A 26,361-nucleotide genomic window follows, 5' to 3' on the forward strand; every position below is an offset into this window, starting at 1 on the left:
AGTTCTGGCCCTTCCCTACACGAAAAAAAAATAAAAAATAAAAAAATAGTAATCTTTCCCCCCAAAGCTAGCCACCCTTCAAAAAGACCATTAAAATGTATAATGCTACTGTAATTAATGCCCCCTTCCTTCCGACCTCTGCCTGTCATTCTTTCAACCTGTATACAGGAAGAGCAAGTCCTTGACGGTACAAGTAACTAAAAGCCACTCCACAAAGAAATCCTGTCACATGGTCATTGATACACGTTCCTTTTCTGAAACGGATTGCAGGTATGTGCGGCTGAGCTTAGTGTATTAGTACTGCCGGATTAGATGCTGTGCAGTAGAAGGTGTGCTGCTGCCAAAAATGACTAACAGAAAAGCCAAGACATCAATTAAACTGTCGGGTGCTATTAGGAGGATCTTCCTGATTTAAAGCAATCCTGTCAGAATGCGTCCGCTATCATAACCAGAGCAAAACAAAAGAGGAAACACAGCTAAACATCAGGCTCCCAATACAATTTGCTGCCCCAAGTGCCTTTGAAGCACTTGAAATATCGTTCGCTGGATTCCAAGGAGAAAGCTGAGGTCCAAATAAGCAAATGTAGAGCTCATCTTTGGGAGGAAAAATGACCTATTTTGCTGATTTCTGTTGAGTATGAAACCTGATCTGATGTTGCATTGTTATTGGCAATTGACCTTTGCAAATAAAACAGAAGTGACTTTTCCAAGTCATTTGCAGTCTCTATGAAGTGGAAGGATTTGAGATGAATGACTGGTAACAGGAGATTGATTCGGGCACTAAGTAAACATAAGTGGATGGAAAAAAAAACAGCAAAATGAAAAGAAAAATGGATTATCAGGGAGCCTGACAGGAACAAGACAATGCCAAGAAAACAAATGAAATGTAATAATGAAATCAAGTTTTGCCTGTGATGCTTCAGTCTATGCCGAAACAAGGTTTATTGCACTTGGCAGTGAACCGCAGAAGAGGGGAAGTACAGCAGTTTGAGTGGAGCTTTTTCTGTTTTCTCTGGTCTCATATGAATTTGTCTTCAGCAGAGCATGACAAGGAAGATGTATTTCCTAGAAGCACCATGCGCATCTTCTAGCTGAAAATAAATACTGGAGAATTGCAAGCTTGTTTCTGATCAAAGTTCATTCAAAGTGCCTCCCATTCCCTTACAGGCATAGCAAACAGCCTTGAAGGAGTGACTTTACTGTCTTGGCCAAGAAGGACAGAAGCTTTAGTTGGCTCATGCACCCTGGTAGTCCCAAGGAACACCATCCATCAGCCACAAACCACAAGGCTGCTTTCTCAGGGAACCACACTTGTGCTGAGAGGGCCTGACCTCCTCTCCTTCCACCAAAGTGAACATGATGTTAAAGCCAGCATGAGAAAGAACTCACCATTTCAAAGCCAACCCAGTCTCTGCCATGGCAGAAGCAAAACCATCCCATAGCTTTGAGATACTGTCTGTATTTGCCAAGGGACACAACAGAGTCAGGCAACTTGACCACAACAATTTGCAAAAAGCACCCTACTGTGAAAGTACCCAGGGAAAGGCTGACCTAAGGAGCAATTATGCAGGAGGGTTTCCAAGCTGAGAGCTGCAGCAGACACAACTGAGAACAGCCCCTGTTCTCTGGGTGGAGATAAGGAGCATGTTTTAAACACTGCACAGAAAGTCTGTGACCTTGTTATTGTGAGGAAACAAGGGTCTGATCCCAAACCCCTCAAAGTCAATGGAACAACCTGAGATTGAGATGTTACTGGGTCATCAAAATGAAGACAACTACAAGGCTTAGCAGTACCTTTCTTGCGCTCAGCCACTTCAAACCATGCTGAGGCTGTGACAAGACACCTACTCGCAGAAGTTTGTAATCCTCATATTTATTACATATTTGATTGCTTATATAATTATATATAATACAAATGATTGCCTAATTCTTAGAGGATATGTCAACTCTATCTAAAGCAGGGTGAGCAAGCACCCTGTCTTTCACTTTTTTTTTTTTTTTTTTTTTTTTTTTCCAAAAAGAAACAATTTCTTTGGTAAAAAAACCAAAAAAAAAAGGATAATTTTTTTTTTTTTTTTTTTTTTTTAAGAAATATTTTCATATTTTCTCTTCTCAAAAATCAGTCTTGAAGTTCTTTCAGTGAGCACCGAGACATCTGTCTTGCGTAGGCTCAGCTGCCACCTTTGCAAATTACTTGTCATGTGTATCTGTTCTATAAGACGAATCATTAGAGGTTTTTTGGTTAATGCTATATTTATCAGCACAGAAGGGAATCTCCCGGCTCTGTGAAAACTTCGTCATAAAGCAAATCTGAGCAACAGCAGCACTGAAACATATCTTTCTTTCCCCTCTTGAGGCATGGACGCCTTAAAATGAGAGCTTCCCAGCTTAGTTACAGATGTCAGCACAGCAATTCAGGTTTGCAGGAGATTTCTCTCCCTCTAAGCACCTTGGATTGTGGGATACAAAGCTCACACGCTTCTCGATTGTCACCAGAGTTGTGACACACACTGGTTAACAATTCCAGATGCTTACAGTAAAAGAAGATTTTGCTTTGTCATTTGAAATAATTCAATAGAAAACTCAGTTTTTTTCCAGTAATGCTAGAAAGATACACATATTGCATTTTCCTCATTAAAAAGTATGCAAACCTGCTCGTGTCTCCTCTTTGTTCATGCCCTCTCACTGCTGTCCACATGCACATGGAGGGCTCTTGCACCACCCTTTTACTTTTGTTGAAATAATAAGGTTTTGCCCTATTGTGTTCCAATTAGACGCTAACAGCACTTCAGAGACTGACATACTTCATCATTTAAGATGTATTATAGCTGCATTCTTCCTTCTCATCCCAAAGGCACTCCACACAACAACCACTGATATTTATACACTTGGTTTACAAAACAAAACTCAAAAGTACATATTTCAAATAGAATCCAACTCAGAGGGAGGAGGCTGTTTTGTATGGCTTATTAATAAAACAGGACAAATGGTTTTGTGTATGCTAGACTCCACAAGAAAGGTCTGAGAAGCCAAAGACATTTCATGACCTTCAAGAAAGCTTGAAATTAAAGCAAAGAACAGTAGACACAAAAGCTTCAGGAAAGGGAAGAGGTTCGCATGTTATTCAGAAAAACAGAAGTTAACCAGCATTTTTTTTTCTATCTTGGCACAAACCTTCCAGTTTTTCAGATGGGCTTATGAAGACAGGGAGAGATGACTTGGAAAACCACTTTGTTTATTCTGAACAGTGAGATGCCTCTCTGGCTGTTAGACCGGGCTCCCTGCAGGGAAAGTCAAAGCATGGTGTGTATTCTGAAGCCTATACTACTGGAAGGCAGAAATGAAGCTACTCATCGGTTTTCTTCGCTCATTTCTTCTTTGCTCTATCACCTGCCATGTCTTAACTCAGGATTCAATCCTCTGTGCCACTCCATTTCATGTTTTTCATCAACACATGCTTCTGGCATGGCAATCTCTGTAAATCTTGGACTCGTCCATTAGTGAATTCCAGTGTGTAGCAACCAGGCAATTTGAAAAATTAAATGGAAATCAAACTCAAGAAAGATTCTGGATTTTGGATGTGACTCTTGTGAGGCATCTGAACGTTCACTGGATGGCGTTCATATCAGAGTGGAGTTGGCTGACTGCAGAGCATCATTATCTCTAATTCAGCTTTTATTACCATTCGTTACTGTATTCTGAGCAGAACTTGCAGAGAAAATTATTCCAAGAATGGCTGCAAACTCTGACATTTTGCTACAGAACGTCACTGCCATTTCGGGAGCCTGTGTCTGCCAGAAGTCAAAGACAGCTTTTCCATTGGGATTATTAGCAGGGAGAGGAATATCCTCTAGTGTCACAAAGCATAGCTGGAATAAATAAATACTAGGCAAATGCAGGTAGGTCAGAGTAACGGACAGCCTGAGGCGATGTCCAGAGAGAACTAAGGCAGTGAGATGAGACTGACAGTCATGATCAGGGGATACCATAACTCTCCTTTGGGAATGATGACACCCACAATGTATTTGGTTACTTGAACACAAAATCAGGAAAGGAGGCCGTAGTTCCTGGAAGGAGCTTGATTCAAGAAGATATGCATGCAAGCTTTGAAAAGCTTGGTGATTTGGGGTTATGCCTAATATTGGTGGTCAGAACAGAGCTTGTCTAAGCTAGCCAGAGGCCACCAGTTTTGGTCCAGAGGCTAAAAGGTGCATAAATTTGGTGCTGTATGCAAGTAAGTGTGCCCCATGAACAGGCAATGATATGTGAGTGGATCAAATCATGGAAGAAGAGCCTTTAGACAAAGTAATCCCACCAATTACAACTCACTGTGTCCAGTGGAAGGCATGGGATTTGCCATCCAATCCCTTAAAAGGAGCAAACATTTTTTATAGATAGTTTTAAGTATCACTGCAAATACAACACACTAAATGACAGCAGTTTAAAGCTCAACATCTAGACCTTGGTTAACTAACAAAAATAACATTCTTTAAACTTCCAAAGAACATGTTCTTTGCTGTCCTGATAAAATGAGATAACTTTTGTCACAGACACTGTATAGATCTGCAGGTCACTCAAATGAAACCAACTTCAGCTCCACTGTTGTATTTTAGAGAAGTTCCGAGCAAGGGGTCTTGACAAGCTACAGCAGTTACACAAATCTTGCAGAGCATGCATTTAAGATATTTTCTGCAGCAGGAGCAGTAAGTGAAAACATTAAGTCAAATTCTGATTCCTCAACAAAGGATTACAGAATTTAAGCTGTAATACATCTGATTTTCTTTAAAGGAAAAAAAAAGGGGGGGGGGGGGGGGGAGAGAAAGACAAGAAATCACTCCTGATTGCTCATATAATATATGCTGCTTGTCCTTTTTGGCCTGATTCACTACAGCCGTGATGTTTAAGAGATTAGATTCTTCATGTACTTTTCAAACCTCCTGTAATAAATTTTAATTCGCCAATCCATCTCACTGAACAGTTGGTGTTTCCAGGATGTTACATTGGTACAAGTTTTGTGAAAATTGGCATCTGGTTGGAGGAGAGCAGTCCAGAAAGTGTTCTTGCTGCCTGTTATAAGCTGTGCTTGGCAGCAGCTGGCGACCCACCAGCACAAGTGTGCTGGCTGGCTGGCAAGCATGGATGCAGCTCATCATTACCTAAAGGCATCATAGATGACAGAGGGGAAGCTGCCTATAAAGGAAACAGGACACGAGCCAGGCTTTTTTTAGGAAATGAGGTTTAATTAGCTCTGCTGTTTATTAAACACCTTGTTTTATAGGACATGGAAGGACTTGTGGTGCGTCCTGTCATGGACCTTCTAATGCCAGGCAGCACAATTTGGATAAAGAGGAGCATACAACATGAGAAGAGGCATGAAGGGCAGATGTGATTAACTAGGCCCAGTGACCAGTTCCTGCAGGATGGGAAATGACTGCTTTGATGAGGAAATAAGGAAAGAGCTAGCAGCTATTTGTTTTCCATTTGTTATGAGAATGAAGGTATATCAGGTAAATATCAGGACTGTACGAAAGCCAGATTTTATTTGCTTGTTGTGGTGGTTTTTTGTTGGTTTGTTTTTATCCCTTGAGTGATCTGTTAACAGTGACTTTTTAGTTGCTTGCTTACCACAGTTAGATTGTGGTGACCAGCCATTTCCATCAACAGGCACGCTGGTGCTGGCCTGGAATGAAACAGGTCAGAGGAGAGTCTTACAGCAGCATAACTGCTCTTTCAGGGCAGAGCTTTTACACTTCACCTGTACCCCCAGAGTCTCAGTAACAAAACCAAAAAAGTGTACAATAAGTAACCAACCTGTAAAAGTGCCAGCCACAGGTCAAAACTGGGGATGGTTCAAATTCACTGAAGGGATTCAGAAGCATGCAGAGTAACTAGAAGTGATGGTGTTTGCTCCATGTGAGCAGATCCTACAGGAAAAAAAATATATATATTGTTGACTCAGTGAAACATTTGCTTTCTAACAAAGAAACAAAGTGGTGTGGGTGGTCAGAAATTCCACGTGTATTTAGTCACGATATACCCCACCATTTGACTTAAAAGTAATTTACATGCCTTATGTCCTTGCTCTCTTTAAAGCATCCCAAGTCAGACTTCATCCCTGTGATCACATGCAATATCTTAAACAGAAAGGGACAAAGTTTTCTCAGCTAGTGAACCAAACATGCCCTGACCTAGAAGCCAAATTCAGATAAAATATCTACATCCATACCATGGAATACAATCTTCCAAATCAAGCTGGCCACATCCAAATTCACTTTTGGGACAGTAGGGAATTCTTCACTGGGATATACCACCATACCAACACTGCCAGCAGCACTCGTTTCTCTACAGGACAGCAAAGGACAGCAACTCTTTCAGTGAAGAGTTCTTTGTAATGAGAAGTCAGGGGACCATGAGAGCAAACAGGCACCAGTCATACCACCAGCAGTGACTTGCCTACACAGTAGTAAGCAACTAGTCTGTTGTGTTTGGATTTTCTCTGGAAAAAGTCTTCGCACCTCACTAGTGAAGATCCTAAATGTGCAGGTCCAGTGTGGGAGGGGTGGATTCAATTTTTCCCTGCACAATTTATCGGCTTCTTCTCATAGATAGAGCAGAAGGTTATTGGAAAAATCTGCCTTGCTTCAATTGCCTTTTTTTTTTTTTTTTTGAATATATATACGTGCCAGAACATTCATTTATTTTGCACAGGTTGAGTAACACCAGTTTGATATCTCCTAGGGAGAAAGGCTTATCTATCATCACCGCATAGAGGCTTCTGATCTTTGCCCACACAGGTCCAGCAAGCAAATAATCGTTTAATAATCCACAGTGACCCAGAACCCTTGTTGAGGAACAAAGAGCACAATTGCCCTAACCCCAAGAATTACCCAAAGACCAAGTGCTGCAACTAAATTCCTTAAGGGCTGGGCCAGGCCTCCAGTTAGCAGCAGCATCCCACGCAGCCTTGGCTGTGTGGCATGCAAAGCAAGTCCTCCCTTGCCACAGGGCTGTAGAAATATCAGACACTGCTAGAAGCCAGAGCAGCCTCTGACAGACAGGCTGCCCAGAGATTGGTGGAAGAAGCAGCAGTAACACAACCAAATAACCAAGCTATAGCAGAGGCACCTGGGCATCTCACTAACCCCACCCCACTGGGTTACTTTTCAATCTTTAAAATGGAAAAACAAATGCCAGCCATCTGTTAGCAACTCCTCCAGCAAGACAGAGCAGAGGGGTTCATTAAATCAGGCAACGGCTTAAAAAAATAAACCCACCTAAACAGCCTAATGATTTCAAAATGCCCAGCCAAAGGTTAATGAGCTGCACGCAAAATAGGGGGAAGGCAGGGAACCAGGGAGGAGGTGAGGGAGATGGATGCTGGCAAAGGCATGGGTGCAGATCTCAGTGGAGAGCAGATAGCCCAGGAACGCATCTCCACGTACCCAGATGAAAGGTCTGAAATGACCCACATGGTCTCCAGCCTTGCCATGTCAGAAATTAACCTGTGAACTGCAGCAGGCACCTTCCAGCACTAGACAGTCAAGGCAGTCCTGCTGCAGAACCAGCCCAAGTGCTCACGGACATAGCCACTCGGTAGGTTTCTCTGTAAGTTCTGGCACATTTCAAGTTGGACATGTGTTTATGGATCCTTACACTATGGATTTAAACTGTTCTACTCCAAAAGCTCCCTGGCCCACTCAGTGCTGTGACTGAGCTGACACCCTTATGCAATAACCAAGTTTGCACACTGTGAAGGGGAACTGGAACTGAAACCAGTTCGAGTCAAATCTGGGAACATTTAATTAAGCAAAATAACAGTTTGGAAGGGCAGTTGAGAGACCAGCCTTCACCAGGGGCAGTGTTGGAACCAGTCTTATCCTGCTTCAGGGCATACAGTATTGGGTCAGCTGCACTGTGGCTTCCTTTCAGTTACTGGAGCCCAAACCCACTCCATGCAACAGGGCTTTAGATTCACCCCCCGTATGAATAATCACAGGTAGAGGGCCCTACATAGCAAAAATAATCTAAGTAAAGTGCATTTGTAGCATCGTAAAACCATATGAATAAAATTTGCCAGTAGAATAAAAGTGCAAACAAACTACTCTGAACTGAGAAGCCTCCACATTGGAGAGCTGATGGGAGGAGGACACATCTTGAAGAAGAAAGGGTAGGATATGACTGTCATAGCAAAGTAAGGCAGCAGGAAATACTCTCCAAACTTTTCATTTAAGAAAATATTTCTTTGCTTTAAACTAGGTTAACCAGGCAGTGCTGCCCTGGCTTTGCCTCACACAATCCCTGGGTTTTAGTCAAGCAGGACAGCTCGACCATAGTTAGCACCTCAGGGATCACAGAATGATCTAGGATGGAGAAGACCTTCAAGATCATCAAGCCCAACCATTGACCTGACCTACCGAGTCCCATCACATAGAGTCATTTAGGTTTGTTAGCTCAAACTAAGCTACTTTATACTGAAAAGAAGTGCACCCAATCCCTCAGAGGAGACATTCAAACCCACAATTTAGTGCTGACAAGCCAAGACCCAGGGCACCCAATGTAACTGTCAAATGGATAGACTGCCCTTTGCCCTTCCTTCTCAGCTGGGGAACAGGTTAAATGAAACTGGCTGTGAGATGACATCCCGCTTTATATTTCCCATGTGCCTGCACCTAGCATAATCAGACCCAAGCGCATGCTTAAGATCTCCAGGCACAACTGCAATGTAAATAATGACTTAGCATAACAATTGCAATTACAGACACTGCTGTAGGCTCTAGTAGGCTAATGTAGGTTAATAGGGTGAATGTGAATTTTTCATAAGATGATAACAATCCTGACAGTATATAACATTCTTTCTTTTTTCTTTTTTTTTTCCTGAAAGTGTATGAACATCTACAACTCATTTTCAATCATCATCACATTCTGAAGGAGTTTTTATTACCTCTAGTCATGACTCACAAGAGTGGGAAACAATATTGTTACTTCTGTTCCACGTATAAACATTACTGACTTAAAAAGCCTTCAGTTTATGTATTCTGAACTGTCTGATTCTCAATCAATTGGAGGGTATCAGAACATATTTACTCTGAAGAATAACAGATGTTTTCATCTTAAGTTAAATTTAAACTCAACATCAATCTCCCAGAGAGAAATGAGATAACACAGGATCTCTTTCAGTCTTTCAGATATGCAAAACTATCCCTGAAAAAAACAATTCAGAGCTGAGCAGCGATTATACCTAGCCAGTTGAACTAAATCCTTTTCACAGTGGGACTAGCAGCTGCGTATCTTTTTTTTTTCCCTTCTAAACCATATATTCCCCGACAGATGTAGCACTGATCAGCTCAGATGATAAATGAATTAATAAGCTTTATCTGACTGAGGCAACATCTGCTCACATAAGCTCCTTTCTCCACCTTCCAGACCTGTTTTCACATAATCCCAATATTGTTTTGGGCTGGAAGGGACCTTAAAGACCATCTAGTTCCAAACACCCTGCCATGGATAGGGACATCTCCCACCAGACCAGGTTGCCCAAAGCCCCATCCAGCCTGGCCTTGAACACCTCCAGAGATGGGGCATCCACAGCTTCTCTGGACAACCTGTGCCAGGGCCTCACCACCCTCTGAATATAGAATTTATTCTCTTTCTTGGCTTATTTCAGCACTGGAGCCCTGTATGTAACATTTCTTTCTCACTCTTCCTCCAGTTCACCTCTGTTCAACCTGAAAAGTCTTCTGGTCAGGGGCAACATCTCCTGAAGGCTGCTATGAGCTTACCCAGTGATGTGAGGAAAGCTCCACATGCAGGCATCTCCCTCACTATCAGCCAGAAGAAGGGACTTCGGAGCCAATGGTTGTAGGAAGCTGTTGCAACACAATCAATTCCTGAAGCCACATCCCAAGTTTGCTCATGTTAACATTACTGATCATTTTGTGAGACAAGATCTCAAAACATAACACTGTGTAAGGTGATAGGCATAGTCCTTGTGCACAACAGGCTTTGCAAGAACCACATCAGCTTTGAAAGCAGGCTATCCAAAGACCCTCTATTGCAGAAATGGTGTGAGCATGAGGACAGTTTGTGAACTACCCTTCCTTCCATTTCACAAACAACTCCAATTTCTTTTTTGCACAGCAACCGTCCTGTAGTCTTGTCTTACTTTTCCACTCTGAAATCCCTCCCAGCCCCTGGTGCTCTGCAGGTAGGGGTGCTTTCACATACAAACAATTTAGACTGGGAATGGTCTGCACCACTAATGCAAGTGTTCCTATTTTCAGGATCTCTTCTAGACTATGCCCAGCTATTGTTAGGAAATTAATGGTCAACTCTTGTGGACAAGACTTTTCAGCAAGGTGAACAAATTGTCTTTGCTACTGTGAGCTACCCATTTGGCTCCATACTTCTATTCCAGTGGGGCTAGGAAATGACCAGTTCCATTTTTAAGATGGGATGAATCAGAACGATGAGGAAGAATGGTTCCTGTTGCAGTATACTGGCTGCAGTAGGGGATTTACTCTCATCAGCGATAGCCTGGGTTTCTGTGACCACAAGTGCTATTGTGAAGAGGCACGTGAACATCTTGAGGACTCATCTCCAGAAAAACAGCGGTGCACTTCTGTAGGAAGGGTCATATAGCATCCTCAGGCTTTGAAAATTTGTGCCCCTCTAAGGATTTGCAAGGGATTTGGGGACTGACATGCTCCTGAAAATCTTTTCAGTTCCGCTGAGGGATTGGTTACATAATTCAGATAAATGCCAAGCTCCCTTCTCTGCACTTTCAGGATTAAATGTGTACCTTCAGTCACAACATTTTTCCTATATTTTTCACGCAACCTAATTGTTTCAAGTAAAGAAATCACCTGCTATCAAAGCAAAAAAAAAAAAAAAAAAAAAAAAAAAGTAACTTTACAAGCACAGCATTATAATCTCCCTATGGGAAAAAAAAATAAAAAATAAAAAAAATCCCTTTCCCACAGCTCTAGAGGAACAAATATTATTTTGTAACCACACTTAACCACACCAGGCAAGATGAAAACTTTAATCAACAAAACTCTTCTTGCAAGGCATGCTGGAAATACTGTTTTAGATCATGTATCTGGGAGGAGAATAAATGCGTAACTGGTAGGGCTTTATTGCAGCTGCTGTGCAGTTACAGAGTGCACCACAGCTCCCCTTGCAAAAACAGAGTGCAAAGATATCTGTGAATAATTCATTCTGGACTGTTTTCAGCATGAAATCTAGTGTTTGTGCTCCTAACAAACCAGCACCTCCTGGTGCATAAACCATGTGCCAGTCCACTCAGCTTCAGCAGGTTCCTTACGGACACGTGGCTGCTGCTCTCCTGGGTAACTGCAAGCAGCTCCAAGAGCTCAAGGGCAGATCCCTTCTCCTCAGAGAGGTCTTCTCCCACCTCCAACCCTGTCCATGCTATGGCAAAGCAAACCCCAAACAGAGAGATCGAAATAACATATTAAGAAATAAGCATGACTAATGTTTTCAAGGATTTTAAATATATATCTTTAGAAACCATGAGAAAGTTGCCCTAGCAACATTATTTCCATTCCCTTTTTTGCTCACTGTTTTCTTGCCTGTTTCTCTGGCTTCCAACACGCTCAATGAATGAGGGTTTTGAAAGGGAAGAAAATCAGCACTCAGCCAAATAAAAGTATTTTTTTCCCCCTCATATCATCATGGTGCAATCTACGATATCCTCATATCATCATGGTGGAATCTACAATTCCCATCTACGATCAATACCAACAAATTACAAAAGCGAGTTCAGAAACTTTCAAGAATTGGAAAATACTTAATATTCAGAAAAAAAAAGTTTGAACTGGCTTCTGAAGGACAAATGACACAGCTTACATGGGAGGGGCAACTGCCTTTCTTGACCTTTTTTCCAGCAGACACAAGCCCAAAATGAAGCTATTATCTCCATGTAAATGCCAATTTTCATTAAGCATACAGAATGTAACGCAGCAGCTAGGAGCTAACTGGAATATAATTTAAGTTGACAGCTCTGAAATCTCTTCCCTTTGGTTAGATCTCATTGAATGTGGCAAATGGACTCAAGAGCTGTGAGCTTGCAAGGTAGACAGGTGAACAGGGGGAGGGGGGGAAATGACAGCATGTCCACTTGCTGCTCTGACCAGAAACCACATTAAAAAAGGTAAAGTAGGTAAAATAGTTTCTAGAAAAGACAGCAACTCTCTCATCCCCAAGATTTCCTGAGCTTTCTGCATGTCATGGAAAAGTGCTATTAGTCAAATAAATGAACAAAAAAATATATATTTTAAGTGTGACAAGAATACTTCCCAAAACACCCGTCTCTGCACAGCGCTGTCTTCTCTTACACCTCACGCAGTGCCCAGACTTCCATCTAATTCAAGACTAATATTTCTGACCACAGAACTATATTAGTACATTTACATGGTTATTTTAGTTTAAATTTCCATTTTGGCTTCCAAACAACTCTTTCCAGCATGCTTTCATCCCCCATTTCCCAGGGAGGCAGGAGGACACATCTCAGCATCACGGCCACCGGCTCCCTTACAAAACTTTCACCAAACCTGGGCTTTGCAACACAGAGGCAAGTTATTTGCACAAAGCTTACAGCATCTTGGATGCACTATACTAATGTGTGTCCTGACAGCTGAAGTGCCTGCCAGGTGCATATCTTTCCAAGTCAGGAAATGGACAGCCTTTAACAACTTCAACTCTTTCTCCTTCTCCCCTTGATGTAGCCCACATCTAGGAATTCAAAAATATTTATTGCTCTCTGTAATTACCTACCAGGAGGCAACTGACAGTGTGTTGACATCGTTTTGCCAGAATTAAAGCCTTTAGGTTTTCTGAGAAAGCATTTAAAACCTTAGTTATTGCTTAGAGATTAGCCAGACTGCCAAATATCCCAGGGTTTTATATATATAAAACTCTATTTTATACAAATTTTGAGGTGTTGAGTTTCCTTTCCTTGAAATTTTCCAATACCTTCATGTGACCTTGCCTCAGGGAAATAAAAAGAAATAGAAAGTTAATTCAAAACAGCCTCAGCAAGTGCAGATACGTTCATTCCCCTGCTTCCTTTAGCATTGCCAGACCTGGCAAAGCTCTCCATAAGAGCAAATAGAGTCATCACAGCATCTCATTGGTAATGTATAGCTCCAGACCTACCGTAGTTATCAGGAGCAGATCATCTGACTGTTCCTGTCAAAAGGCAGAAAAAGCCTGTTCCTTACTTGTGATGGATTAGACTGCTGCAGCATCAGGTTGCAGCCCTGAAAGTGGGGAGAGGCTGCTGGAGGTCTCTAGACTGACTCCCACCTGATGCAGTATTTGGGCCCTGTAAAATGCCCCTTAGAAGTAAGCTGAGTACAGCCCATACCCTCAGGATACAACACTGACAACACCAGGGCCAACAGAAGAGCAAATGGTCTTGGAGAGAGGCAGGAATTTACCTATCATGTAGCATTTCTGTGGCAGGACAATTCCTCTTTTGCAATCTAACAAGATTTTGACAGGGCTTTGGTCAGCCCAATTAAAAGAAAGAGACAGAGGAGAAATAGCCAGAGGGATGCAGGTCTAGGTGGAAAAGAGCAGACCCAGAACATGATGAACAGGTGAAAAAATGCAGAAAGTTAGCCATTAAGAAAAAAGTGATGCTGGACAAGAAAAATATATGGAATATATGGAAAATACCAACACTATGCCTCACCCTCTACTAGCCACTGAGGAACACTAGCTTGGACAGCTTCTAAGAGAGGACTTGGAACTACATATCAGCCCTATTCTCCAGGCAATGCAGATGTGGGAGGGTATTCCTGGGAGAGCACTGCTGATCAGCAGCCCTCCCAGTACTCATTTTTTTTTCTAGAGGGGAATGGATAGGCACTTCCTTGCCCAGGTGCTGTTGAGCTGGTGGGTTGCAAGACTAGTGAGCACACTCCCTTCCTCACCACCCTTGATGCTCAGAGTAACTGGCCTTTTTGCAGCTCTTTGTTGTGAGAGTTTTGTTCTGTTGTTCCACTGCTAATGCAGCCTTCCTCTCATCTTCAAATTACGACTCAAAAATCCTCCAGAATAGATTAAACATCCCTTGACTGAGAGCAGTGTTTTTGCTTTCCATGAACATTCCTCATTACCCAAAATCTGGCAGGGAGTTTGCAGAGTGTCTTTGGTCTCCTTGGCTTGAGTCCACAGGTTTTATTTGCAAAATATCTGTGGATACTTCTGGTTAGCTTTGCAAAGCTTGAGTGGATGCAAATGAGTCAGAAGCTATTCAGCCTGCTGAGGAACCCTGTGGGTCACAAATGAAATAGGCATAGTGGGACATTAGAAGTGCCTAGGCCAGACACAATTAAATATTAAGTGATTTGCATTGAAAAATTTAGATTTCAGTGAAGTATTATTTTGCAACACCAGATTCTAGTGAAACATATGAAGTACTCATCCCAAGTCTAACATCTAAAAGATGAATGGATAGCCAAAAATCAATAATAAAACACTGTTTGATTTGGTCAGGTTGTACTGTGTACATGTTAAACCATGACCTTCTAATTCCCAAGAGAAGGGTAGTTTGTTTGGCTTACACCCCCCCCCCAGGATATAATAAATTGTTATGTTTTATATATCCTCAGCAGGTTTTCCTGCTCGAGCATAACAACCAATTCCAGTTGCATCTACTCAAACTTTTGTGAGAAAGCAGCACTCCACGTGATGAGGCTTTTCAAATATTCAAAGGTACCCATGAGATCTACCACACAGTTCTTCTCACCTTTGTCTGAAGCCCATTTTTTGTGTCTCTGTAGGCACAGACACCTTTGCTGGTCACATGCAACATGTCCATAATACAAGACTCATCTTTCCTCATCAGCAAATCAACTTTATCACCTGTTCTGTGGAGATCCTTTCTGTTTGCAGTCACCAAAGATCTTGAAGGAAAAGTGCAATGTCAACAGGCCCAGAGGAGTTTTAAAAGGTGCCAGCTGATGTCCAAGCAGCTGCAGGACAGCCAGACCTGTGTGTTCACAAGCAAAACCGGAACAAGAGAAGAGCTTAGCATCCACCACACTCTCATGGATATTTTCAGAATCCACAGAGGTGTTGAGGCCTTTCCCATAGACATTTCTGATTCTGCACCTTCAGAACTCAATCATTCGACTCCTCTAGGAGTCGAATGACAACACAAATGACAACAGTGCCCAAAAGCACTGAAAACGCCTCGGTAAGAAGCACTCAATTCCTCCACTCTTTGAAGGAGCAAACCATTAAAGAGAGGCTGTGGAAATGTGAGTGGGCTGCTCCCGCAAGGAACCAGAAACCGTAGCCATCTGAAGGCTGCCCTTTACAAACTGGAAGTTGTCATTGTGTCTCTCAGTCAGCTGAGGGCTGCTTCCCCTGAAGTGTGAACACCCATTTCAATTAATTTTCCAGCTTGTGCAGCAGATGAAAACCCTAAATCAAGGCAAATGACTAACCATTCATACCGGACATCTTTGCAACTTGATGAACCATAGCAAGAACTGGAGTGACTGCAGAACATATACAGTATGAAAAAATTAGATTTTGTGACGGGATTTATTATTCAATTTAGGTTGATAATTATTTATTAGACATGCAGTCATTTAGTCACTTGCCCTCAAGGAGCTGGGATAACATAAAACCACTTATAACTCACATTTACCTTCAGCTTAATTCCACATGCTCTAACATCAGTGTTGTTCATTCTGCTGTACGAGCACCTTTCGCTGTCCTTAACAGACAAGTTTTTTCTCTGCTGCTAGGGGAGAGGGCAGTCCCAGCACACGCAGGACATTTCAGCTTTTTGTACTTCCAAATACTTTCAGCTCATTCTGTAAAAAGAGCAAAAGCAGGGGAAAAGGTCTGAATCAATACAAAATTAGGTTCCATATTGCAATGTTTGAAACAGTCCCAGCTTAAAAGTCAGGATCAAACAATAAGCTTTATGTCTGTTTTAAGTCAACAGCAGTAGTGAAGTCACTTACATTTTACATTCACTAAGCTTTTACTGAACTGACTTCAAATTACACCTGGAAGTAACATCTGTTCTAGATCATCAGCCCCGGCAACTGGACACACAGTGCCTGGCTACACAATTTGAGACTTTGAGCTGAATTCCACTGTCAGTTTAGGGATTGACCCTTATGAGCAGCAGTCTGAAATCCAACAACTGCAGCAAAAGGATAAAGCACCTGGTGGAAGCAATACTCACCACCCTATCCATAGCGATGACAAAGCAGCACGTAATTCAGAAAAAAAAAAAAAAAAAAAAAAAAAAAAAAGGCATTGCAAAGCTATGCTTGCACCATCAGTGAAGAGGAAGGTGAGGAGACATCAGATAGCAGCTGACAGCTGAATGAAGGGCAGCTGGAGCAATGATGAGCAATGTTCTTGGGAGACGAAGCATCAGAGCGCATCCAGAGAAATTTCTTCCCCAGAAACTCCCCCGGGTGACCAGGGAAGCTGAGAGGAAAATCCCCAGTTGTGGTAAAGCTGCAGCTGCCCTGACCTAGCGTTTGCGATGTGGTTAGATTGCAGATCGCCAGCAGTCCTTCCCACCAACACTTCTGCAAATCTATAATGTGTGATAACACCTTGCCTTAGCACCCTGCACGCTTGCCAGCAGGCAGCAGTTTTATCACATCCTGGATCACAGGGTAGATTTCTAGGTGTACGATGCAGCCTGAACAACATCCGGTAACCAGAGATGGCAAACTGAAGATAAGTTACCTTACTCAAAATAACATTATGGAAAAGCACAGTTCAAAGAATAGAGCGGGCTGTTGGGATTTGGGAGCAAACCTCAAAATTATTTTAAACAATGAGATTGTTGGTTTCCTATTCCCAATTATTATTATTTTTTTTTTTTTTTAGAAAATCCTTTAAGAAAGACAAAGTTCACCCTTAAGTATTTTTAAAAGCTTTATAAATGGATTATCTGAGCACAGCAGGCATCGCACTTTTGATAAGTGTGAGATGATATAAGCCTCAGGGAACTTTTGAAGACAGTTCATTCAATAATTCATTCACTTCCCTCTAATACTGCATTGAAGAAAAGTTAAACACTGATTCTGTTTTAATAAGTGAATGAAGGCTCCGAATGCAGATTCCTCACAGGGTGAATTCCATTTACCATCTTCCTCAAAGTAATCCTCTACAAGGCAGCGCCAGGAAAAAGGCTCAGGAGCAAAGTACTGTGCTTTTACCAACAGATAACTTTATCACCTAGCACTAGTCCTTTCTGAAATACAGGCACTGAGTTTGAAGTGCAGGTACTACAGGTGGTGACTCGTTTTCATATTCTGAAATGGCCTCTAAAGCTCCCTTCTAGGCCAGATAATTGGGTAGAGGTGGTTTTCTGCATGGGAGGGGTGAAAGCCTTTCACAGAACTTGCATCGAGATTTTGGTAATTTTTGAGAATTTCTTGAGTAATTCCCAGGCAACGTTCAAGGCACTGCATCATCCCCTTACAGTTAAGTTTGCAAGACCCAGTGGAACCCCTTGAACAAGGCAGCAGGGGGAGGGCAGGCAGAAAAGCATCCCAGGTCCCTGCTCTGGGAGACAGTGTAGTACACATGTAAGAGATGCAAAAATGCACAAATCACTTGAAAACTAAGAGAAGTCAAGAGTGATGTTTCATAGGTAAAGTATTTCCAGAAGAGCCCCCAAAGAAGAGCACCAAGAAAACTCCACAATACAGGCCTGTTTTGAGCCATTTGAAATGGCAGGGGGAAATAAATGAACCAGTCCAGAATATTCGACAAATTGAAAGTCCTTTTTCCTTCTCTGAGGGGCAGCTCTAGTTTTCAAGCCAATAGGGGGAAGTGGTCATCTTCACATGACTTAGAACCTTGAATTTATTTAAGATTAACTCCTTTGAAAAAGTTGTGGTTTGGTTATTTAATGACACTTGATCAACACTGGAAAGCAAGCAGAGAGGCCGCACAGAAGAAGAGGTGGCTGATTTTCTGACGAAACAGAAAGCGTGAAGGGCTTTGAGGAAGCAGCAGGAAGATGTCCTGTGATGCTCGGAAGTTGCTGTCTGCTCATCCTGTGCCTGTTTTTGAGGGCTTAGGCATGGTTCTGCTTTTGTTCCCACTGCACAGGCATCTGAGCCCTTGCCCACACTTCAATATATTAACAAGGAACTTCTGGCATTCAACATATACACCCTGCCTTAAAATTATCTTACACATCTTAGTTGCCAGTCTGGTATAAGTAGCCTGGAAATCTACCCAGCCAGGCTGCACCCTTATGCCTCTGTCCTCAATCTCTACACACTCTCCTGGGACATGGCTGGACTCTTACCACTTGCTGTGTAGCCCTGTGGACTGTGGATGTCCCAACACTGACTTTAGTGAACACTCACTGCTTTTAATCCTTAGAGCACATCCTCTGTCCTTTGGTCCTGTGAGATTTTCAACAGTTTGTTGTATTTGGACACCATTATGTTTCCCGCATCAAGACTGGGAAGTAATTTAGGCAAGTAAGGGTGTTGGTTAGTTCCTATACCTGTTGATGTAAATATGTTAAAGCTCCTGAAGAAGTCACTGTCACCAAAAAGTACTTTGGCTCAGCCTTTCCGTGCTCCACACAGAGCAGCATGCTGTGTGGCACACATCTGCTGAAGTCTGCTCTCAGGCATTTCACATTCCCCCGGCACAACCTCCAACAGATATTAAGACTTATTAAGAAATATTTGTGGATATTTATAAAGACTTTTGATGTCCAACTCAAATTTTATATAAGTGGATGTTTATATGTTCATTTCTTTTCCTATGTAGGAAAGCCCAGAATTAATTCTCTCTTGGGACCAATTTTGATTTAGCTTCGACAACTCCATTATCGAATGTAACTCTGCTGACATACAGTCGAATAACACTTGCTATTACAGCTGCAATATATCTTGCTTGTGAGATCTGCAGATCCCTTGGAAGCAGGAGTGCTGCAGTTTTGATTCTGATCGGGGGGATTCGGCACAGTCTTTCACCAGCAGGGCTCTATATCCCCTTTCAGTAAAGAAGTAGGATTATGAGCATCATACCCAAGCTTATGATTTCCTCAGCCTAGAGCTAAGGTGAGCCTGGCTGGGACAGCCCCTGACCTTCTTCATTCCTGCCACATCCAAGCCATAACAATTAAAAAAAAATCTAGCTTGAGAACATATTCAGGAAAATTTACAGAATCACTGAGTAACACAGGAGTCCCTAGTCCAACTTCATGCTTGAAGCAGGGCAGCTTCAGAGCTTGGGCAAGGGCATGGGCAACCTGCTCTGTCAAGTTTTGAAAATATCCAGTGATAAGTATTTCCCTCTTCATACTTTTTCCCTTTGTTTTGCCTGAATACAGCAATTTTTCAAGTGGTTCCTCACTAATACAGTGCAAACCACCAGAACAGGCAGTTGGAGGGTTCTTGCAATCCACAGCCATCCTACTGACCCTGTTAAAAGTGCTGATTCATTTGTCACTAGTCACATACTTCCAAAGACAGCTCTCATTTCTCAATTTGTAAGACTGTTTAAGATCATCAAAATTGATGTTAAGAAAAAAAAAAAAAGTAATATCCAACTTTCAGCGAAGTAATGGCAATATTCCAATACAATTCAATATGTGTCAGGCAAGTTTCCAACCCCAGAAAGCCAACATGGGCTAAAGAAATTCCTTAATAAATATTTCTATGCCACAGATTTTTTACAGTGTGCTAAGGAGAGCTCCAAGAAGTCTTAATGTCAGGCCACAGCACATCACCCTGGTGAGAAGTCGCCATTTTCTTATTTGCAGTGCCTGCCCAGTCTAACACCTGAACGCAGAGGGGTGATCCAAGGACAACAGATTCCAGTACAACTTGTTTTGCTGAATTTGGCATATCATCAATGAAAAGCACCATCATTAAAATAAAGCAAATGGTGAGAGCTGTACCAACAACAGCAAGGAATCTGAGAATTAACGCCACATTCTCCCAAGTCAGTCTCCAGTGCCAAACCCCAAATACACTATCCTACTGAGACTTTTCCTTTTATCCCACAGGGAGGAGATAAATATTTCTGGCCTGAATAAAAAATAAAGTGGCTTTAGCATGAGACAATACGGTTTTGTCTCTTCATTAGTCCCTGTGCAGAAATTTCAGCCACATTCGAGATGTTCAGTGAAGAGCTGCAATAACAAAAAAAAAAAGAAAACATGGACACTATGAGTGATGAACTGTGATGAATGCTCCTGTCCTAGAAACCTGGAAGCATCAGGAAAGACAGCCTGTGTGAAGTGGTTCCCACCCTCAAGATAATTGCTAGCTAGAAGTACCATCACCAGAAGACAGTGGGTAATAATGAGCTCTTTCTTCCAGCAGGTTAAAGGTCCTTCTTCCAAAAGAGAACTAGAAACTGACGCTTTTTTCTTTGTGATTTTTTTTTTTCCTGGCTGTTATTGTGAGTACAGTCAGAGCACTGGACAAGTCTACAGTGCTTGGCACCTTCAGAACAACCCAGTGTGTCTTGCTGGAGTCAGACAGACCTGTTGGGAGCCCAGCATTAGGTAACGGTAAATTTTAGTGGTTCAGGTTGTGACATGTTTGCTGTCACGCTCAGACTCTGACACTTGAGTTTCTTGATGTTTTATAATAAAATACTCCTATTTCCTGAATATGCCTCCATCCCACCTCTGTTTCATGCTAGTTCCTTTCCTGGAGCACTCCTACTCCAAACATGTCCAGACGCACTGAGAAGACTGAAATCACGAGATCTTTCCATGATTTGGATAAAGGTATGATAATACGTACTAGCAAGAAAAATCTAGTAAGGTTACTAAAGGGCATAGATCTGGGAAATACTGCAGCTAGCTCGCTAAAGATGTCTGCTTGTTGTTCAGAGACAGCAGCATGACAAAGCATCAGGTTAAATATAGTATTTGAGAGAGAAAAATCTCACAGTGACAAGAGTAAGAAATCCATGCCAGCAAAACGCATTAGTTAAGCTGCACGTGTGCATTGCCAGGGACAGGACACAGCATCTTCCGCCTCTCACCAAGCTCTTCAGCAGTCAGTGCAAGAAAAAACCTCCCTCGCTGAGGCGAGAGCATGGTTTCTGTCTTCCCTTGGCAAGCCAAGGCAGCTCCTCGCCTGCCAAGCTCTGAGCCTCCCTCCAGCAGAGGGGAGTGCAGCCTGTTCAGCAGGAGCCACCAGGAGCTCCAGGAGAAGGGGAGAGCTCGACATTTGCACTTGGGATGATGCTTTCCTCTTGCAAAAGTATTCTATCTCATCTAACCCAGCGCTAGAGGGAAAGCAGGCTGAGGTTAGCAGGCTTTCAGGGATGGTGAAGCTTGGAAAGAAGCTGGTACTAGATGAGGAATTTGCTACAGGTCAGTTTTTCCAGCTCACAACGATTTGCGAAGAGCTGGTCGTGAATTGCAATCCTGAACTGGTTGTTTATAGAGCCAAATTAACATGTTTGCAAGCTCTTGTACTAGATGCAATGCATGGTTCAGCCCAACTCTGCCCATCTTGCTTTTCTGCAGAACACCTGATCTCTACACTTCTGCTCACATGAAATTTTGTGAGCATTTTTTTATACGTTCCCGTAATAGACTCACATTTTCCTCTTGCTACTGCTGAAAGTGTTCCAGAAAATTTTTACTTCCCTCTAAAAAGATATTAGACAGCAACATACATACTTTAACTCACAGCCTTTTGGTGTGAGCAGGTAAGCACATCTGTCACAGCACAGCCTTCTCAGAGAGCAATAATCCATGTCAGCATGGCTGAGGTCACCGCTAAAAGTTTTGCGGAACAAAAAACAGACAAAAACGAGAGCGCCAAGTGCAAACACACACACTCGCACAATCTTCCTTGGCATTCTCATTCTCAAAATGCATTTGAGATTTAGTATTGAGCTGTATCGTCTTGTTAATGCTCTTTCAAGATCGCATTTATCCATATCAATCACCATAATTGCCACACTGTAAAGAAATCCTGTTAGAGTTATAGCTGCCTAGATTTCACAGCTCAGTGATGGAAAACCTTTAACAAAGTGTACGAGTAGCCCAAAATTCAAATGTGTCTAGAAGAAATTGCCTTTGCTCTTGGGTTCATTTGGTTAACTCCAAATGGGACCTGAAGAACCCTTTTCCTCCATACCCGTGGGGCTGGTCTCTCCTTTAAGTTTCTCCTTCACCACCCAGCACCACATTTCTGCCCTGCCTTGTCTGTTTTCCTGGCATGGGCTCAGCTCTCCACCTCACAAGGCTCCACGTACACTTCCTGATTAAGTAAACCAGGTTGTTCCCAAGGGAGTGCAGTGTCAGCAGATTTGGACACCAGCTGCAGTAACCTCAGTTTCGCTTTGCTCCAGAGGAGCTGGCAGCAGATCCAGTGCATAAACATGTTTGCCAGACTCGTTCACTGGTGAGGGTAAGAGGAATTGACAGCTCTCACAAGAAATATACGTCAGGAAAGCAAGGATGCTATTAATATGGAAAAGGTAGTAAAAGTAATAAGCCATATGGAACAGCTACCAGACAGAAATCAGGGTCCATCAGCAGAAAAACAGAAGCAGCACAATTTGTTCCTCTGTCTCCAGATGCAGGCCTTGATACTAAAGTATTGTACCATGAAGAGAAGAGTTATTTAGCTATTCCAAAGGTGTTTAACCTTTCTTAAATTTACAGCACATTCTAAGTTATATTTCTCACACAGCTTACGGAAAGAGATGCTATGACTCCTGGAGTCTCTCCCAGCTCAAAGTAAAACTACAAAAGTCCCCAGGAATGCATATGTAAGCCTGCCCATCACAAAGTTGCTTGTTTATGTGTTCGTTAGATGGGTTTTATTGTGTTTATTTGTTTACTTTAATGAAATGTTTCCTTTGTCCACAGGATGTCTGTCTTGTTCAGACCTGACAGATGAAGGTCTCTCCTCTAGTTTAAAATTCAGCATTCCGCACTCTCTGCAATATTGTAATGCTGCTTAGCACAAAGCTTACTGTGCAGGCAGATGTGCTCACTTCCCCCAGCCTTACAGTAAGGTAGCCTAGAAAAACCAAGGCCAAATCCCTTAAACCAGCAGCAGTCAGGGACCACCATCCACCAGGAAGCTCTAGAGAATCCTATTTCAGCCACTGCTCATCCAAGGGATTAGAAGAGCAATTGTTTTCCTCAAAGGTACATGAGTCCCCATCTTTTTGAAAGCCCTGCCCCAAAATTTGGCTTCTCATGGGAACCAGCCATGAGACCCTTGCTGAAGTTCTTCCTCAAGCTTGCTTTTGAAGCAGCTGCTGCTGGACACTGACAAGAGGCACATCACAATACAGCAACTCCTACGTGGTTCATTTGTGAGCCTGGCAGCAGGTTCCATCCTTCTTCCAATTTCCTCTCTAAGCAGAGAAATAACTCATCTGCTCTGCGTACACGCTCCTGGCTCATCTGCCACCCACCACACAGAGCAGGGACAATTTGGAGGACATCTGCTCTGAACACATTTGCCTGATGCTGAATGATGAAGCCTAGGTTATACCAACAAAGACAGACTTTTTGAAACTTCCCAGGTTGAAGGCTAGCAAACATACAAGAGGCAAAATTGTCCGTATCAAGCAAAGGGATAAGATAAAACAGCCGAGTGCTTTTTCCCCTTTGCACCACATTGGCAGTGAGCAAAACACGCACCGGGTTTGCTTTGCAAGTGAAGCACTTCACAAAGCAGATCAAAGCACTTCCCAAATCTCAGCAATAGTATGGATCATTTCCGAGTAACACATCCCATGGAGCGAACTACTCCTTGCAGGGTTGCACCAGCCAAAACAGGATTAGCAAGCGGTAGAAATAAACAGACATTTTCACACTTCTGAAAGCAATCACTGCTAGAATAACTCACGACGTGCAAAGTGCCTTCACTCTGGAAGATACCTAATCTCAGGAAAAAAAAAATGCACGCAATGGGATCCCACGCCACTGAAATGCCCTCGCTTTTGAGGACAACCACTGAAACTGTTAAATCGCATTTTGCATTCTTGTTTCAACTCATTCAGGGGTACATGGAAAAAGTTGACTGCAAGAGACCTTGTACCTGGGCTCTTGAGATTGTGTAGAACAAAATAGACTTTGTCTCAAATAATGCTGCAAATATCTCAGTGCCATCTGTCCTTGTAAGCTATTACCATCAGCACCCTTTGTAGGAATTACAACAGAGAATCCAACAAAAAAAGGTGGGTCCCAACATGCCTATTTCTGTGAATTCACATAATGACACAGCCCTCCTCTGAACAGCTTGAAACACAATAGCAGGAAGGAAAATGCAGAGAGAGAAAAGCTATTTTTTAAAGAGGTATACAGACCAGAGAGATTCATTATAAATCCGCCTGCGTTGTGTGATCACATGCTGCCAGTGACAAATTAGAGGGGAGATACCAGACTAGCACCTCTGTCTCACTATATTTACCTGGCATCTTAGCCACAATAGTTATTATCATGTTAAATAGCCTCTGACAGTTCATCTCTGGATGAGGCTCCTAATTTGATTGATTGAAGCATCTTCTGTCAAGGAGCTTCACAGCTTCATTATGCAATGTAGGGGAAAGGATCCTTCCTTCCGTCTATTTTAATGCATGTTTTTTTTTCTTCAAGTATTTGAACATTTTTCTGTTATTTACTTATTCCCTGTTCCTATTTGTGAACAGAGAGGACTTGATCACAGCCCTTTCAGTTGTTTTCTTCCCAATTGAATAACAATTAATAATTCTTTTTAATTCTTAATAATTCCTATTCTTATTAATTGAAATTCTTCTTGAAAGAGTATTTGCCCAGACTTTGGCTCCCAGATCTCCTCTTCCCATCCCTTCATTGCTCCCATGATATTCTCCAAGACAGAGTGCACAAAGGTTCGTGCCATGTCTAGGTCTGAGGCACAGGTGGGATTTGTACAGCAGTATAATGGTGTCCTTTGGTTTCCTCTGTATATCTTTCCTAATAATTACATCCCATTTGCCTTTTTTGACCATGCTGAGCTGTGAATTGATGTTTTCAGACCTATACACAGTACCTCAAATCCTTGGATCCTTTTTGTGAGTGGTGCCTGACAATTTAGAGACCAACAATACATAAGCACACTTAAGATTCGTCCCCCGGCCCCCCCCCCCCCAAGACATTTTGCTGTTAAAGTAAATTTTATCTGCAAGTCCTTTCTGCAGCTCTCAAGTCTGGGCTATCCTGCAAAGATCTGTGTCAGCAACTAATCTGGCTCTCTTCTTGATCATTTTAAAGACATGCAGGAGATTCCACAAGCAACCCCTCCCCACGGAGAAAATCAGTGCTTATTCCTCCTCTACCTTTTAAAACATTTATTAATATGCAAAGGACTCCCCTTCTAGCTTCATCACAACTCTATTTCGCATCCTCATGCCCCCACTAATTCTGTTCAATATTATGATTTCTGCTAATGTGCCTGGGAGTCCCCTGCAAAACCCAGTGTTACCACCAAGCTTGGAGAACATCTCTGAGCCAAACTGAAGACTCTGGAGTCTTCAGAGGTTTATTCACCAACCCAGTGCAACTCCATCTAGTTTTCCTCCTTTACCAGAGAACAGCAGTGTAGTTTTAACAACCTGCCATCATGGAGCTCTTTCAGAACACTGCTCAAATTACTGGTGTCTTTATTCTAATTTCCTTCTTAGATAGGACATGGAAATCTGATTAGTTTCATCAACAAAAGCTTCTGTCTCTTAGCATCTGCCCTTCCCCACCTCCAGAGATAAGGGAAAATTTTAAAACATCTCAGGAAGTCAAAGTTCTTAATCAAGGGGGAAAAAATATACGGTAAAAGTTAGCAAGGGAAGAGCAAATGAAGTGGCTGTACTGGAGAACATATGTTCCTTCTGAAGAGACACTCAGGCTGATGCCAACAGCACACCGGCTGCTCCCATGCTTGTCACAGCACATTTTGACTCGGTTCCAGGCAGATAGGAAGCTTTAGCAGGATCACACTGCAGATTAGCTCTGCAAACGGAGTTGAAATTATTAAGAATCTGTCACTGCTTCCAGATAAACTTGAAGCACAGATGTAAAATCGCTTGGATGTTTTTAAACCAGAATCCTTACGCTTCTGGTAACCTTAAGAGCTCAGACCACTATGAATAACTCCACGGCCTTGAAAAGGCAAGGTTAATCCAGAAGGCCTCTCCAGACTTTAAGCTAAGGCTAGGGTTTAGCTAAAAGCATAATACCATTGCAAGAAGTGTATCTTTTTATGCAGATATTTTTAATTGCTAAGTCTGAAGATATCACATCTTGTCTGAACTGGCAAGCATAATGCTGTAAGAAAAAAAAAAAAAAAAAAAAAAAAAAAAAAAAAAAAAAAA

The 26,361-nt window shown here is 42.3% G+C and overlaps 1 long non-coding RNA gene across 2 annotated transcripts in view; it reads right to left on the reverse strand.

Moving 5' to 3' along the window:
• Positions 1-4,153: 4,153 nt before the first annotated feature.
• The window catches only part of LOC118165260, a 24,699-nt gene continuing 2,491 nt past the window's right edge, over positions 4,154-26,361 (reverse strand). Inside the window, exons 2-5 of one of the 2 annotated variants that reach the window (XR_004749948.1) lie at positions 15,686-15,854; positions 14,145-14,299; positions 5,812-5,924; positions 4,154-5,190 (exon numbers count right to left, since the gene is read on the reverse strand). This is a non-coding gene — a long non-coding RNA (uncharacterized LOC118165260). Of the gene's footprint in view, positions 5,191-5,811; positions 5,925-12,811; positions 14,300-15,685; positions 15,855-26,361 lie in introns of those variants that run through there. The other variant, XR_004749947.1, reaches the window with a different exon arrangement.

The sequence above is a fragment of the Oxyura jamaicensis genome, chromosome 3, assembly GCF_011077185.1.
Source record: "Oxyura jamaicensis isolate SHBP4307 breed ruddy duck chromosome 3, BPBGC_Ojam_1.0, whole genome shotgun sequence".
In the NCBI taxonomy this organism is placed as follows: domain Eukaryota; kingdom Metazoa; phylum Chordata; class Aves; order Anseriformes; family Anatidae; genus Oxyura; species Oxyura jamaicensis.